This window comes from Microtus oregoni, unplaced genomic scaffold, assembly GCF_018167655.1.
Source record: "Microtus oregoni isolate MIOR12 unplaced genomic scaffold, Mior012 000023F_ref0000262, whole genome shotgun sequence".
NCBI classification, from domain to species: domain Eukaryota; kingdom Metazoa; phylum Chordata; class Mammalia; order Rodentia; family Cricetidae; genus Microtus; species Microtus oregoni.
In genome coordinates this window covers 7804197-7820676 of record NW_024543082.1, presented here as the reverse complement: position 1 = coordinate 7820676, position 16480 = coordinate 7804197, and the positions used below count along the sequence as shown (strand labels likewise).

At 38.8% G+C, this 16480-nt stretch overlaps 1 protein-coding gene and 1 long non-coding RNA gene across 2 annotated transcripts in view; both read left to right on the top strand.

Moving 5' to 3' along the window:
* The window catches only part of LOC121461753 (ABI family member 3 binding protein), a 213048-nt gene that overhangs the window by 141003 nt on the left and 55565 nt on the right, over positions 1-16480 (top strand). The gene's annotated exons all lie outside the window — the stretch shown is intronic.
* Positions 4527-8261, top strand: LOC121461754. The gene is made up of 3 exons (XR_005976226.1): positions 4527-4611; positions 6693-6776; positions 8219-8261. It is a non-coding gene; the product is annotated as an uncharacterized LOC121461754 (long non-coding RNA).

Here is a 16480-nt window from a genome sequence, read left to right as displayed (position 1 = left end):
TACTAACCGGGTGGTTTTCTACCATATTTTTTAAAAAAGCCAAATTTATGCAACAGTTTTGAAAATTCTGTTTACTACTGAACTGCTGTGCTAAGATTCCAATTAGTAGAAAACTAAGAGATCCTTCTCATTATAAACAAGCCCTTCATATAACCAGTTTACATCAACCTAGAATAAACTGTGCCCAATGTCTCCGAAGTAAATATTACAAATACTTAAGGTTGCTTTTCTCTTCATTTGTGTCTTCTGTTTGTGATCCAGCCTATGTGCCTGCTACAGTCGGAACTGAAGACCCTTCTCTAGCCATGAGTCACAAGTGCTTTCTTAACTGACGCTCCCTTGAGATTTCTCCTCTCATCTCTCTCATTGCCTGTATTCTTAGTTCAATCATCATTCAAACATTCCTTATTTATTTCTTAAATGTATTTGCTATTTTTGGCACTGGCCATCTTAACATCATGACAGGCATTCATGCATCTGCACAGCAAATAGCACCTGAGCATTACACTTCTTTGACCTTCGGGGTCAGATTGCTTGTCCATACTGCTAGAAGCCAGAGGGCTCTGTCTATTCGTCTTTCAAAGCAGGGACTTTCTGAAGCCTCTACTGTGTGTCCATGGGGGCAAGGAGAGCTGGCTGGAGCTTGTGGTGATGAGCCACCCTTTCTGACAATGGCCTTTTCCCCTTGATTCCACTTGATTCAGATGCAAGTGGACCTTTCTGTGGAGAATGCATCTTATGAAAAGAAGTTCTAGCAATGTCTTCCTCATCTTGTCCCAGCTTCTTCCCATCTCTGTGTGTCATTAGCTCAGCCACTTCTCTCTGATGCATTTTAACCTGGCTTCACACTTTGGTTCCCTGAACCATCTAGGAAAGTCATTCTCTATACCAAGGCTTAGAGGACATTAGATAATGAGAAATTTGAATCTTACATGGAATCTCTTAGCTTTAATGAAAAAAATACATTTTAATGCCAGTTGTAATTCTTCATTTTTGATCTATGAAGAATTATTTAATTTATAGAAATTATATATACTGAGATTAAAAGGTTGCATCATTTCCCTTTTATTCTAAATTATTTTTATTCTTTCAGTGGGTGGGGTGGTTTCTAGGAATTAAAACTAGGGTCGTATTTGTGCTGGCCAAGGGATCTATTGCTGAGCAATTTCCCCAGCCCTCCATATCTTACCATACACTGGATAATTCCAGACAAATTATCCATTTGAGATAAGTAAATACAGAAACATAATACGCATTTACCTCTATCTGTATGATTGTCACAGTTGGCAATACTTTTCCTATTCTCACAACCACCACTCCTCCAAGAGATACAACAGAAGCCTCTGTAGCCATTTTCAGAATAATTTAGTATAACCCATCATACAACCATAGAAGCAGAGTATCAGTATAGGTAGAATCAGATAGTCAAACATAGGAAAATACTTTTCAGTAATGTCAAAGTGAAAGTGTGTATGGGTGCAAGAGGGGTAGGCACAGAAACTGGCCATCTGCTAGCAGTAATAGTATTCTCAGACTTCATAAATGCTTTTAAACACAACAGTCTTATATTCCTTGCCCACTTCTATGTCAGAACTAATAACTTATAACTTAATAGGTAGAAAATTTTTGGAGTCGATTAATTTAGCAGGTCACTAGCTTCCACCAATCTTAAGATTAAGAATGTCATCAGATAGTATTCTGGGCCTGTAGAATAACTTCCGCCATCTTGCTGGACCTGCCTCTGTGATGTATCCACCAATGTATTTTAAATTTGCTTTGATTTATTACTTTCTTTGTTCTTTAAAACTATAAAAAGCTTCAGGAAACCATTTCCACATCGGAATTTAGAATTTGGGGTAGCCTAATTCTATGTTTCTGGGCCATGGTCACTCAAAATATCTATCTATAGAATAAACTACCTCTTATTTCTTTAAGAAAACAAGAACAGGCTTAAAACGTTTCCTCTTTAAGATAAATCACTTTGAACATTTCTTAACTTCTGTCTTGTATTGCTTTTGGCCAGTCACTACCACAGATGTTGAACCTGTAATTATGAGTGAGAACCAGGGCTCCAGTGACAACATTAAGCAATGACCTTTTAGTCTTTAAGCACATTTTCTGCTTATTGTTGGATCCTTTTCTGTATGGGTCAAGGGGATTTTACATTCACAAAAAAATTCTTATCATTGTATTTCTCATTATAAATATATCAAGAGTACTTAAAGGATGTTACTTAGTTATAAGCCTCTATTCAGCTCCTTAGATATCACCCCTACTATCTTGCTTTGCAAATGTTTCATGGAGTCAATGAGTTTATTCAGTACTCAATATTAGTCTATATTAAAAATAAATATCTCATATACTTCAGAGTGCCTACCCTTTAAGCTATTATTCTTGTTATTCTTATTCTTTTTTTGAAAATATGAAAGACTGTTTTTTGATTTTTCTTTTTTTTTGTTTTTGTTTTTTTTTAATTGAGAAAAGGAAGGAAAAAAAAAAGTTTCCACCTCCTCCCAGCCTCCCATTTCCTTCCCCCTCCTCTCACCCTTCTCTCCCTCCTCCCACCCTTCTCCCCCTCCTCCCATTCCTCTCCCCCTCCCTCTCCAGTCCAAAGAGCAGTCAGGGTTCCCTGCCCTGTGGTAAGTCCTAGGTCCTCCCCCCTCAGTCCATATCTAGGAAGGTGAACATCCAAACTGGCTAGGCTCCCACAAAGACAGCACATTAAGTAGGATCAAACCCCGTGCCATTGTCCTTGTCTTCTCATCAGCCCTCATTGTTCGCCATGTTCAGAGAGTTCAGTTTTAACCCATGCTTTTTCAGTCACAGTCCAGCTGGCCTTGGTGAGCTCCCAGTAGATCAACTCCACTGTCTCAGTGGGTGGGTGCACCCCTCGTGGTCCCGACTTCTTTGCTCATGTTCTCCCTCCTTCTGCTTTTCATTGGGACCTTGGGAGCTCAGTCCAGTGCTCCAGTGTGGGTCTCTGTCTCTATCTCCATCCATCCCCAGATGAAGGTTCTATGGTGATATGCAAGATATTCGTCAGTATTGCTATAGGCTAGGGTCATTTCAGGTTCCCTATCTTCAGCTGCCCAAGGAACTAACTGGGGACCTCGGCTTGGGCTCCTGGGAGCCACTCTAGGTTCAAGTCTCTTGCCAACCCTACGGTGGCTCCCTTAACTAAGAATTGTGTTTCCGTGCTCCCCTATCCAACCTTCCTTTATCCCAATCCTCCTTTTTCCCCAAGTTCCCCCCATCCTCCCCTTCTCCCTTTTCTCTCCCCATCTCCACTTACCCCCATCCCACCCCACCCCCAAGATCCCAATTTTCTCCCCGGCAATTTTGTCTACTTCCCATAGCCAAGAGGGTAACTATATGTTTTTCCTTTGGTTCACCTTCTTACTTAGCTTCTTTAAGATCACCAATTGTAGACTCCGTGACCCTTATTTATGGCTAGAAACCAATTATGAGTGAGTACATCCCATATTCATCTTTTTGGGTCTGGGTTACCTCACTCAGAATAGTGTTTTCTATTTCCATCCATTTGCATGCAAAATTCAAGAAGTCATTGTTTTTTACCGCAGCATAGTACTCTAATGTGTAGATATTCCATACTTTCTTCATCCATTCTTCCATTGAGGGGCATCTAGGTTGTTTCCCTGTTCTGGCTATTACAAATAATACTGCTATGAACATGGCTGAACAAATGCTCTTGTCATATGATAGGGCATCTCTTGGGTATATTCCCAGGAGTGGTATTGCTGGGTCCAGGGGTAGGTTGATCCCGAATTTTCTGAGGAACCGAAACACTGATTTCCAAAGTGATTGCACAAGATTGCCTTCCCACCAGCAATGGATGAGGGTACCCCTTCCTCCACAGCCTCTCCAGCAAAGGCTATCCTTGGTGTTTTTGATTTTAGCCATTCTGACAGGTGTAAGATGATATTTCAAAGTTGTTTTGATTTGCATTTCCCTGATCGCTAAGGAGGTTGAGCATGACCTTAAGTGTCTTTTGGCCATTTGAACTTCCTCTGCTGAGAATTCTCTGTTCAGTTCAGTGCCCCATTTTTTAATTGGGTTGATTAGCATTTTAAAGTCTAGTTTCAGAGAAAGACTTTTATAAAGCATAATATATATATAGTAATACTAATTTTAATGACTCATAAGCCTAAACTGAGTCTCTCTAAGGACAATTATTCAGAAGCAGGTTAGCCGAGGTCTCCCTGTTGTGATATCAACATATGCCATGTTTCAAACTCCCTTTAGGTCTGGAACCTCTTTCATGATAGCAACTAACAGTAAAAATTTCAGAATAACCAAAACAATGTCAGACAGTCTGTCTCAACTGTCAGGAGACCAAAATTGTTTGACATATATATTACCAAGAAAGAATTCCAGAGCAAAGAGACTTTTTTGTCTCCAAACTCAAAAGTCTGAGAAGACTTCAGAAACCTTACATTCATGTGTTCGTCTTTCTTTAGTTCTGAAGTCATACAACTACAATAACCACTTTGCTTTCTCTAGCCCCCAAAAAACAACGACCAAAAAATCACCGTCCACGTCCTCATGGACCCCAAGCCACCCCAAGCCAAAAGATACCTCAAACTACACCAGGTAAATGTGGTTCTTGGCTCCTGGAGCACTTCACTGGATGTGATGAAACTGGTAATCCCACTTGCCACTAAGGGAGAAGGCTTCAGCCAGACGAAGCAGCTGATGCCAGCATGATGCTCTAGCCAATCCCTATGACTTCCTTGTACTGCTGTCATGGGAATTCCTTGATAGCTGGGACTTGTAAATGTGTTTTTTCCTCTGACATTTAATTATACTTTGCTCTTTGATTATAAATTGGAAAAATATCTTCTTACTATATTTGATTCAAGAGTCACACTCTTTATTCAATGCCATTTTAGCACCTGTGGGCTATCCATTAGAGCTAACAAGTGACTTAGCTGAGCAGAGAAGCAACTCTTATTCAGACATCACAAAGAGAAATAAAGAATAGGAGTAATATCCGGGAGTCACTGTTACACCAACTGTAGACATGTCATTCATTGTTAAGTAAAAATTAATGTATATGTGGGCTAACACGTTTAATGTTGACCTGGAATTTTTAGTCTTTATAAATTTGCCAACAAGAATGGGCCTGACTCCTACAAACAGAGAGAGGGAGGTGCCATGTGTGGAAGTAACAATAAAAACCTAAGAAGTGTAGCCTGACTAAGAAGGGTGATATTTGCTTAGTTGAGCCATGATGTTGTTTTTGGAAAATCCACAAAGATGATCAGAGGAGTCCAACTTCCATGACTGCTCTGAGCCCATTGGCATGTCCTGCTACTCGTCCTAACCAGGTCTGTTCTGTATAGTGAGGAGATGGAGTAACAAGTTCCATGGACTAACGACCCTCTAGGTCTAGCTCTTTGCTTGCCTTTGCTCAAACATAGGTCTTCATCTTTCCCCAAAGTGGATTTCCAGCAAAATCAAGCATTGCATATTTTGGTCATTCTTCACTGTGTCTTGTTAAATATATCAACAATTGTATTTATCATGACTCCAGCATTTGTTTTTCAGTATATAGTTTTACAAATTATGATTTCACATTAATTTTTATAATTATTAAATATGATGTTATCACATGCACAACATTTTTTCTAAGCAGAATTTTCTATCACATTTTTGCTAATGTAAATGCAATCAAAACCTGTAGCTCACTGTAGAAAAAACAAGCAAAATCGCCATTAACTCTATAGAAAGGCTAAGGATAAGACTGTGTTGTACAAACATCTGTGCATGGTTATATAAAAAATTTTTAAGTTTTTGGTATTTTTATTGTTGTTGTTTTTGACTAAAGAACCAGTGCAAGAATGGCAAAGCTCATGTTCAGGAGAATTTGGTGGGTTTTCCGGTGTGTTTAGCATCTCCTTGTTTTAAATTGCTTTGGATCATTTCTCACAGCAGACATAGGTAATGATTCTTCTGTGAGTGCTTTTGTCTGTTCACCTTGAGGGTCGCCGTGGTTGCTGAGGAGATTATGGTGACACACCCTGTTTCATTCTGTCACAGGGCTCACCTCAAAGCATTGCAAGTTTTTTTACCATTTAGCAGAAAGGTACCCTGGCTAATTTAAGACAGCTACCTGATCTGTGCCCCTTGAAATTGTGTCACATCAATAGAGTCTTTGAAGAGTTGTGACCCCTGGCCCTCCTTTAGGCCTCTAAGACCACAGGATTGAGGGCACAGTGAAAGTTGTCTGAGATGTCTTCTTTCTTCATTCCAAGCTCTGTGGAACTGGTTTTTGGCTCTGCTGGTGTTTCAGTGAATTTTGAAATACTTACCCTGGTAAATCACCAAGTACAGGACCTCCCCAGGCACATTTGTCTTGAATTAAAAGCATCACTGTGGAGTGGGTTCAAAATTCATACCATAGAGCTAAATGGAGATTTATAACCAATTGGGGGTTAAATATATGTTCAATGGAATAGTAATGGTTCCTAACTTACATTTCTTAAATGTAATTATATCTATTATTTTTGTCCCTGAAAGAGTCTCAATTATTAAAGAAATTTTCAAATCCAGTGACAATATTTCTCAGCTCAAACTATTAGTTTTTTTTTAAAAAAAAAAAACGTTTAGAAAAGATTCCTCATCCTAGGCATAGCTTTTGGACTCATCAACACCATGTTCTTTTCCATCAGCTTCAGCAACAACCAAAAAAGTCCGCCGCCCACGTCCCAAACCTAAAACCACACCCCATCCAGAAGCACCTCAGACTATATTGGGTAAATATGTGGTTTGTGATTTATTTTGTATTGGAAAGTGTTTTACATATCTCTTCAGGGTAAAAGTTCCTGGTTTGCAAGGAGAACCTCATTGCCTAAGTAACTTATGCTTCTTTCTTAAGAATATTGTTTCTTCATGGCCATTATGTTTATTTTTTTTACTCTCTGATTATATTTGCATCTTGAAGATGGGATTGCTTGGTATAGGATTGAGCCACAACAATCTTATCAAAACTATTACATTCACTAAGCTTGCACTCACCCTCCTGAGCCACCTCAGCCCTCGGCTCTAAAATAGAAGTTAGGTCTCATTTACCACTTAGTTGACAATACAGCAGCATAAGCAGAAAGTAACATAAAGCAGCATGCTTGTGCGAGCATAAAACAATTGGAACAACACAAACGCTACATTTTATGAACCCTGAAAATTTAAATAAAAAATCCAAGATAATTCATAAAAAATTAGCACAGGATTTGAAGGTTCGAAGGATGAAAGAACAGATGGAGAACATGCCAGACTTGACTTCCCAGACATATAACATATAACATGTGTTCCCAGACAAATGCTCTCCTGTCAGTTCTGTCACAGAATGCTGAAATCTTCAAATTCATCCAATGGGGTTCAATGGTTCTCATTTCTGCACAAGATCATCCTCTTTCTATTCATAGAACTAATGAGAACACAACCCAAGGATGGCAGAAAGGAAGAATCGGTTGTTCGTCTTCTTAAGTGACAGTATGTTCTCCAAGGACTTCTCCTCTTAATGGGTGTGGTTCCAGCTTCCTTAGAGCCATGAACACCCATCATAGACAACCATGGTGTAACCTCAACACTTCCTACATTTTCCTCCTTATCACCCTATACATGTTTCTCTTTGTCACCTACTAGCAAGGCGTGGGTCTAGCACATACTCATGGGACAATATAAATACAAACTTTATATATGTAGTGATGCAAAGTGTTACTCACAGGGACAGAATCCCTGGAAATCACCATAGAGTTTATAAACTGTGTTATGTTAATATTTGACTATCTAAACTGCTCATTGCATCTGGCATTGATCACTGTTTACAGTGGATGTATTTTCGGATTTTGCCTTTTATAAAAGTTCTGGGTATCTTATATTTTTGATGATGAGTCATATTTTTTATAAAGGTTATCATATTAGTTAAAATTGGATAATTACCAGCAATGGGATTCCAGAGTTGATCTCCAGGAGATGTTCAACAGAGTCTAAGGACCGTGACTAACCTCTGAATCAAATGTAGTGATTCTTTAGAGAAGTATTCAAAGGAGAAAGAAATATTCATTTTCTCTAGTTAAGAATATTAAAATAAAGAATAATGTGGCATCCCAAGAAACCTTGTTTTTACTGATAGGATGCTTTCTATTATTCTGTACATTCATACGGTCTCTTTGATGTCTTTTCTTCTCCTGACCAGTTCCTGCTACAACCCTGGAAGCAGTTATTAGAACTGGGGCTCCAGGACTGACCTTAGGTAACGGCATAGCACGTCCTTCCACATCTGCATTTCTTGTCCATTTTGTCACCTTCGTAACCACTGCTTCTGGGACTTCACAAAGCTTCTGCGTCTTTGGGTCCTTCACATGTTTGAGTGTTAAACGGGCATCTTGTTTTAATAACGTCTTGTTTTTATGAGCCAATTTATTGAAAAAGAATGCACACATATACAGATACAGGCTCACTGTAACACCTTAGACTTTTTCGATCTCTGCTTCCATGTATCATGTTCATCACATGCACACTTTTGTTATGTGGTATCCATCTCTGTCCATGTCTTCAGGGGAATCTGCACCATCTAGGCTGAGTTAACTGAGTTTGTGCAGTTCTTATAACGTGCTTTTTTGAAGATGTAAATTTCTGCATTTTAACCATGTTCGTGTTTTGTTTGATTTTTGCCATTTTAGGAAATGATAAAACTTTGGTTTGATGGGGACGAATATAGAAAATAAGTTCAAGGCTGGTCAATTGATATTGTCAGGATTTTCATTAGCGTGAAACCACTTACACTACCATGCACACAGTAACTGCAAGGTTTTGTAACATCTCTTCATTTGGGAACCCTTATGAGCAGCTATAGGAAATATTCTTAATATATAGATTCATATTTCTTCATGAGTTTTATTTCTTAAAGAAATCCAAATATTGTAAAAAAAAAAAAAAGCATACTATCAAGACAGGATAAATACTACAAAGCTCAAAAGGGAAATTTCTTGAAACCCAAGAAATTATAAGAAACATATTCCTAGTCAACATTTCTAAAATCCAGAATTCTGTATTAACCTGAGGTTTTCTTCCTTCAGCTCCCAAACTGCCTCAACAACCAAGGCATCCACATCCCAAACCTAAAACTACAAGGAGTCCGGCAGCACCTCAGGCCGAACTGGGTAAACCTGTAGGGTTTCTGCTAAGATCTCTGGCAGCCCATCCAAGCAGGTCTTACAGAAAGTATAATGGCAGCTCAGATGGGATAAGGGGAGATAATGAAATGGCTGAAGTCCTTGTGTTCTATGTGCTAGGATTTTCTCTACAATGGTTGCTTTTCTGGCAATGCTAGTCATTATCAAGTGTTCATAATAAATATGTACATGGATGAAGCAACAAGAGAAAGAGTCTATGTCTTCAGCAGAGAGGGGTGATTGAGCAGTTACTGCCAAGTCCTGTGAGTCATAGTAGGCATTCAGGTCAGAGAACAGTAAGCACTTTCTGTATGGTGCTAGGGAATAGGTACTGCAGACTTTGCAGCGAATGTGTTTTTGTTGTTTATTTCCCCCAACTGCTTATAAATATAAATGTAATTCTTACAGGGAAGATAACCTAGGGAGAGAATGGGAACTTCTAAAGGGCAGAGAATGCTTGACAGACAGTGAAAGGAAGCAAATTTCCTCTTATGAAAAGATAGGGTTTCCAGAAATTGAAAGGTTTTAATGAGGCTCCTGCAACTAATGGCCTATAGGACAAGTTGGAAAGTTCTAAATGTTGAACTTGGTAGCTTAGAGTGCACCAGAGAATTGATTTATGGCCACAGTTTCTTTGGGTGTTGGACAAGGCTGCCTTGATATGTCACAGACAGAGTGACTGCCCCTTGTAATGTACTCAAGTTGGAGATCTTGTCGGTGAGGCAAATTTGGCTTAGATGTTAGCCTTGTTCGCTGTAACAGAATGACTAGCACAGGCTACTTACAAAGGAGAAGTTTATCTAGTTCAAATCCTTGAGTGTTCGTATTCAGAGGCACATCCCAGACCCTGGCAATGGCTATTCCCTGCTTGTATCATCTCCTGGCATGGTGCTAAGGTGGGTGCGTGTACAAGGTCTAGAGAGTGATCATATTTCTGTCCAGGAGCAGAAAGAACTGGAAGAACCAGGTTTTTCCTTTTCTATTCACTCTGGAGAATAGAAAACTCAAATATAGCTCAAAGGATCACACAGAACTACCGAGGGGTTGTGCAAGCTGTCTCATGTCCTCAATGACCTAAGACCTTCTTACTACATCCTACCATCCAAAGGTACCACTACCTTATAACAGCATTCATGGATGAGGCTTCAAAGGACACAAGCTCAAATGATAGCTATCTGTTTGGGTGCATTAGTAAGCTCAGATTGTTGGAAAATTTGAAGGTACTTTATATAAACTTTGTAGACCAGTACCTACAAATGTTTGGTTCCACTCCCAAGAGACGAATTGGCATCTGAGATCAGAGACACTATATCATTTTAGTTCGGAGAGTTAGTCACATGGCTTAGTATTTCAGAGATTTTTCTATGCTGCCAGGATTCTCTTGAATGAATATTTTAGTTTTTATAAGTTCTAATGCTTGGGATAGATGTCTTGATTATTTGTTTTTGCTATTTTTGGCTAGTTTCTACTTCAGTCTTTGAACCAATTACTCCTTTAACAGAGGATCCGGTGACCACAATAGGTAATGATACTCCTGACTCTCAGCAAATACTTCATTCATTGCCAGCTTCATCCCATGTTATCACCCAATTACATTCTTCATTTTATTTGAATTGAACCTGTTTAGAAGTATTTACCTCTTATTTGTTGAATATATTGGAAGTCGTGGTGTGGATCTAGTTTGGATTATTGGTCTGCCTTGTAACAATATTTAAATGTTGCTTTAAGGTTTTGGTTTAACCAAATTCTTGGTTAAGACCAGTTTCAAGTATATTTGGTATTTCTATCTCTAATTTGTGCAAACAAGGCTACAACAGGAATTTTTTTGTTAGTATGTGAGCAATGTGATTTAGTAGGTTGAGTAGCATGTACTATCATCAGGTTGCTATCTTTAAATACTAAACTCCATCCTTAATATTAATTGAAGTCCTCTCCCTCTCCACTATAGTTTTCAGATTTCTCAGTATTGTAGCCTAATAAGATAATTCCAGAAGAATTATTTGAAAATACTAATCCTGACTTTCTAAACTAATAATTTCAATTAATATGTCAGTCTTTGTCCCCAGAGGTACATTCAATAACAAAAGATACAATAGCATAGTAGGGGATACAGATTCCTGAAACTCAGGAAAATTTGCCAAGCTTTGTAATACCTAAAGATTTTTTTAAATTTTTGTAATGTGCTGAACTATAACTTTAAAATAAATCAATCTTACTTTCTTTTAGCTTCAAAAATGTTTGAAAGAACACAAACTTAAAGCCACCTATGTCTAGATGTGAAACCTGAATCCAGGCAATGGTTGCAATATCACCTTATTATAGGTTTCCCTAGAGAGGGGACTCTCAGAAGCCTGTTAGGCACTCATGGCTGGCTAGGCCTTTACAATTGAAGAGACATGTAGAGTCCTTCTTTTAACTAGGAGTAGCATGAAAGTTATTTCCCTTCTCAATCTGGAGGCTATTGAAATCACGAGAAGCTGTTTTGGAATGGCTGCTTGCATACTTCTTAACTTCAGAACTCTTTGTGCAATCATATTTTTTAAGCCTGGTGCATATTTTCTTTTCTTAGTGTTAAAATGATATAAGTAAGCTTTCTATATGCTTCTTACAAAACATTAGAAACATGTAAGGACATTGGTAAAATTGTCCTGAAGTTTCCCCTGTTGGAGACGGACAAGCATTGTGACATGAGGAATTGCTTGCTGAAGCATTTCGAAATGAGAGCAAAGATGGTGCCTGATGCCTGTCTGGGGGATGGGTGCGACCTGCAGTTTGCCTAGTTGGACAGACGGATTGGTGTTTTCTGAGAGCTTTACTAGGATAGCCGTTCCACAGTGTTATAGAGTGGGTACAGGGATTTATTCTTACAGTGGTTTCCCCTGAGGCTTCTCTGTGGCTCACAAATGGTTGCCTTGCTATGTTTTCATATGGCCTTTCCTCCATGTGTAAGCACACTCAACGTCTCTTCTAATAAGGATATTTGGCAAATTATGATTCCTTAATTACATCTATAAACATTGTGTTTTCACTTGGACTTTTACCCTTCAGTCTATGAATTGTGAGGGCACAATTCAGTCCATAATACTCTCAGCCAGAAAAATACACATACACACACACACACATTCTAGATTCAGTGTTGTGCTGGCAGACTCATTTTAAAGTAAATGTTGTGTTCCTTTATACATGTTTTTAAAGCTCATATTTATTAATTCAGTTCCTATTACAGACCGTGAACCTGTTACAGACCTTGAAGTGCCTGTTGCTTTTAGAACTGAGGCCCCCAGGACAACATTAGGTAACACCCTTACTTGCCAAGCGCTTCTATTGCTTATTGTATAGTCCACTAAGTCTCCATCCCCACAAGTGGCCTTTCCACCCCTCTGAGAAAGCATTCATCCTCTTCTTATGCCATCTGCTTCAGAGTTCAGAGCATCTTACAGACATGCTTCTTGTTGTGCTTATGAGAGATGAGCTTAGTTAAAATATTAATGGCCACATGGATTTTTGAAAAAGTCATGTTGTCCTGTGTTTCATAGAACAGTGTTCTGTTTCATAGCCGAGTTTTAACCACTGTCGAATGGCTGCCCATTGATAGCAGCTACTCTTATGCTCCTTGGTACATCCAGGTTTCTAGGTCTATTTCTGAAAACTATTGCACAGTGTATTTGTTTCTTTTGTGTTGTAATTTAAGCACTGATGATCTAAATGTATATGATATATATATACATATATATATGTAAATAATGATGATTTAAGTAATGAGACACCTTAGTATAAATTTGACAAATTGGAGATGACCAATCTGAAATGTTAAATTATAGGCTTCCTTCTTAATATGATTCAGATGCCCCCCTTCATTAAATGAATCCTTCCCAATCACTTCCCCCAAAGTGGGGCTCTATGACTTTCTCCCAATGAGTATCAATCTCCTTGCCTTGAGTGAGCACCTCAACTGTGACCAGGAATTTACTTCAAATCACTGTCGATGACAAAAATAAGACACGCTTGTTTTTAAGAAAAGAGTGAAAAAAGTCTAACTAAAGGAATAACTGCCTGCACCTTTAGGAAATCTGAGAGTTGTAAAGGTCTCTTGTGTCCAGGTCGTAAGATTCAAAGTAACACGAGGCTTTTCTTTCTTCAGCTAGCAAAATGTCACAAAAAACTCGCCGTCCACGACCCAGACCTAAAGCCACAGTGAGCCCTCAAGCACCTCAGACAAAACCTGGTAAATTGGGTAAATTAGCGGCTTCAGGGTGAGCCCCCGTGTCTGTGCCTTCCGAGACTCAAAGCACGGGTGGTAGTAGGGGCTCATACACTCCCTGAGTGTGAGAATAGGAGGCAGCACCAACAGCTTCTCTGTGCCTGTTTTAAGGAAACTATGGGTAGGTGAGACACAGTAGGATTTAGAACACAACAGAAGTTTAGCAAATGCTTAAACAACATTCTTTCAGATAAAAGTTTAATTATATTTTTCCCTAGGGGCAATTGATATTCTAGTCATATATGTTATACGTAAATGTTCAAATTTAAATATGCATTTTAAATCTCTTGGCTTATTGTGTTGTCTTTGGCCAGTTCCTTCTGTAGTCCTGGAACCTGTCACCCTTACACCTGAGGCCCCAGTCACAACACTAGGTAATGTTGCTAAGCCGCTTTTGTAACAGGTCTTCTCCTCATTGTCACACACAGGGAGTTGAATCTTACTTCATGTGGCAGCTGGATCATTCTTTGTAGCCATTTAGACATATTCATCCAAAAATTATGAAGACTTCATAATTATCTGCTTTTAAAATGTCATACATGAAACTTCTTTGGGCCGTCTATCTGCCATGTTGCCTTCTTGAAGTGTGTCCTGTTTTGTATTTTGTTTTAAGGGGGTGTCACTGTGGCTGGACTTCAAATGTGTCAAAAGTCTCAGCTACAAAGAAAAGCCATGGAGCCCCAAGGGCCAATGGCACATTTATGTTTCCCTTTTTCTGCTGGCATAATATTTTGTTGTTTCATTTCTATTTAATAAGGCTTATTATGATAATTATATAGAAACCATATTCTATATTTGAATGATTAAATTATAAATCACAAATCATAAGTAGTGAAAATGTCTACTATCCCTTCAAATTTAGGCATGGTTCCTACCCAGTTTTGTTCCAGCCATACCACCTTATGAAACTTAGATAATAATTACTAACCTTTATTTCTATAATTAAATGGTACCCTCTTTCTTCATAGAATTTATGATTGAAAAAAACTAGATGATAAAAAGCCAACAAGCTATCATCTTTTCACTTTCTGTGACTTCCTGACTCATAAATAATGAAAATACATAGTAATACAGTATTTTTCTTCCTTTAGCTCCCAAAATACCACAACAAAAACATCATCCACCTCCCCAACAAAAGCCCATAATGAGACCCGAAGTACCTGAGTTCAAGCCAGGTAAAGCATATGCACCCAGTTTAACCAACCTCAGCAGTGTGACCTAGCAGGGCCTTGGAAGTTATCTGAACGACTGAGAGCCTCCAGTGTATCCCCATGTGAGCAAAGCTGCTCATCAGGGGCAGGGAGAGGCACAGGAGCTCCACTGTGCAGCTGCTGAGCAGACAAGACTGAGTGAGGGAAGTCTGCAAACAGCTGGATCCCCACTGCTTCCTGTGCGCAAGCTTCTCAGTCACCTTGAATTCTTATAACTTCCTTTTATGTCCTAAAAATACAGTTTCGTCAGGATAATTAAACCCAGTTCAAATAAAAAAGCATTTATTAATTACCTTCTATCTCCTCCTATTCCTACTAACACTTTGGAGTGAAACGGGGTGGGGGGGATAGATCTTGATTCTCAAACTTGTAAGACAGAGTGGAAACCTTCTTTGTACATAAATATAGTTGAAGATGGCATAGGACAAATCTATGCAAGTGCAAGATTAATTTTGGGGGTGTAAATGTAAGTGTTAGGTACCTAAATATTTGAAGTCAGGAATTAAAGGTTAAAGAAGTGTAGAGTCTTGAAATCACATTAGAGCATGACTGGCAGGAAGAAAGGAGGGGAACAAAATGAGAAGAGTGAGCAGAGTCTCAGGAATGCTGCTGTGGAGGAGTTTCCCCTTTAAAGTGGGAGGCAAATCCTTTCATACTTCAGCCAGTCTTTGGTCAGGCAGACATCAGCACCTCTCCTCTCTCATAAAGGCATACTCCTTCTTTGTGCGTGATGAAGGAACCTCGCCAATTTATCGTGTTGTTGGCTCATTTCCTTTCCAAATATGAGCTCTAAGCAATGTGTCCACAGTCCATTTTGGATTATTAATTAACCAGTGATAATTAATAATTACTACCAATACTAATTATTTATATTATTGATCAGTTAATAATTTTAATATCGGTAAAATATTTATATTAGTAATTGAATAATTGATTAATTGTAACATTATTATTATTAAAAATGACAAATGAAAAAATAGGTGCCTGACTTTGGTATGACAGATTCTTCAGGAGTCAACTTCTTGCTTTTCTAGTTTAATGGTTTTTAAGGATGGTGCATTGTCATAGAAACAGGCTTGTAATCATGCAAAGAGCTCACCTCTTGTGAGACCTGCCATAGACCTTCCTCCTGTTGTCTGCCAGGCTTGTAATCATGCAAATATTACTCTAGGAAGATCCAGAGTGAAGAGATTTTACTTTTCAATTATTTAAAGCGATCCTTTGATTTATTTTAATCCATTTGCTCAGTTCCTACAACAGCACTTGAACCTGTGACACTCGGAACTGAGACTTGGGTGACAACAAAAGGTAATAACACATTGTGCCCCTGGCTATGTCCTCTCCTTTGTCACTGTCAAACTCATGACACCCATGTCATCGTCACATGTTCCGCTTTCTGTGGTGGCCCCATCACCTTGTTTGCTAGTCTATAAAAATCTTCATTCTAAAAGAACTGAAAACTATGGCACTTCAAAGATCTCACCTCCTGTGAGACCCGCCATAGGTCTAACGCATGTCATCTGTCAGGCTTGCAACCATGCAAAGAGCTCTCGAGAAACCCGCCACAGACCTGCCTCATGTTGTCTGTCAGGCTTGTAATCATTTGCAATAATTTTGTCCTTGTGTGTCCTGTGGGGACTCTGAAAAGCAGATTTCATACTTCTAACAATTACCATAGTATCGAGAAGTTTCCCTAAAAATCTGATATCCTATTTAACTATTCATCCATTCACCCTTACCATGTAACATTTGTTCTTTGACCTTTCAGTTAATTATATGCTCGGTCTTACTTTAACAAACTGTCAAGAACT